The sequence below is a fragment of the Phaethon lepturus genome, unplaced genomic scaffold, assembly GCF_000687285.1.
Source record: "Phaethon lepturus isolate BGI_N335 unplaced genomic scaffold, ASM68728v1 scaffold39115, whole genome shotgun sequence".
Classification (NCBI taxonomy): domain Eukaryota; kingdom Metazoa; phylum Chordata; class Aves; order Phaethontiformes; family Phaethontidae; genus Phaethon; species Phaethon lepturus.
In genome coordinates, this window is record NW_010543589.1 from 15891 (window position 1) to 17381 (window position 1491).

Sequence of the window (1491 nt, forward strand, 5' to 3'; positions counted from 1 at the left end):
TTAAGTTCCTTTAAACCCAGCGCTCCTGCCTTCCCAGCCTCGTCCAACAGGCATCAGCTTTAGGTGGGGGAAAGATTAGAAACAACAAAAGATAAGAGTTAAGGAAGAACGCGCAGTCTCAGTTATTTGCCTAGTGCGCAGCAAAGAGACTCTGATCAGCTGTACTCTCTCTGAAGAGACCGTCAGTCTTCTCTCAGCATTAAAGCACTTTTCTGGTCCACTCTTCTTTATAAAAGCACTGGAGTGTCCCATGCAATGTTTGTCACTCTCTGGGTGGTATGTCACACAGGTGTCATCCTCCTTCATGAGCTATGCAAGCCTGCCTGTACACAGACACGCTGTATGCGGACGTTTGTTCTTCAGACTTACCTCACAGGAAATGATACAAAGGTCGGTGTAACCGGGGATTTTCAATTTGCTCAGTGTGGTTTGCGAGCCACAGATAAAAATCTGTCAAATGTTGTTGGATGAGCTCTGATGCCATAGCAACTTAACAAGTATAGCAAATTTCATAGAGCGATTTAAGGAAACGTGTTGTTTGCAAAGTGGCTGGGAACTCTGAGCTTTTTCTTCTATAGTTTTGTCTTTCCTAGTATGTGTATGTCTGTGTATACACAGGCATACCTTACGAAATTCTGTCACTCATCTCTTCCAATGATGCCTGACTTACTCTTTTCCTGTTGTTTGCTATTTCAGTGAGGACTTTTACGTTCAGAGAGGCAGCTTGATTTTTGAAAGCTGTCGGGGCAGCGGTTGGAAGCAGGCAATCTGAAAGGCGGTTTCAGTTTCACTTGTATTTATTGTCAAGAGAAACTGGTAATTCAGAAATGAGTGTGCCGAAGTAGCAGAAAGCTACTTCAATCTTCTCCAGAACTGCACTGTTTACATTTCTGGTCTACCCAGTAAACGAACGTGATTGATTGATTGATAGGCAGCATACGCAGGTGTACCCGGAGCTGCTTCAGCCCAACAAGTGTGACAAGAGGAAGACAAACACGGTGACTACTCATCCATCAAGCCAAACATCTTCAGTCGCTCTTGGCACGCTTGCACCAAAGCTTCTCTCACCACACCTCTGCAGTTATTGCTGCTACCTGGATGAAAGCTGTGACTGGTTCATCTACCCACACGTAGGACATGAAGGCAGCCCTCTTCTCTTCACTAGCTGCGGCCAGCAAATGACACAGAATTAAGTGACCAAACAACTACCTCCATGACGAGCCCAGACCCATAACTGCGCTGCAGCCACCAGCTTGCCTTCCCAGCCCGCCCCGCACGCTGCCGGCCCGCTGTCCGGTCCCTGCCCAGCAGCGGGCCGCTCCAGGAGCTCAGAAGCCAAAACCCTCTGCAGGAAGGCACGCAGGTACTGGAGACAGGGAGAGAGGAGAGGAGCATGAGTGCAGCTCCTCCTCAAGGCATTAAGGACTCCCTGGGCTATGGGGAAGAAAGCCACACTGGGTTCAGTTAATTTAAAACTGATTAGTTCAGCAG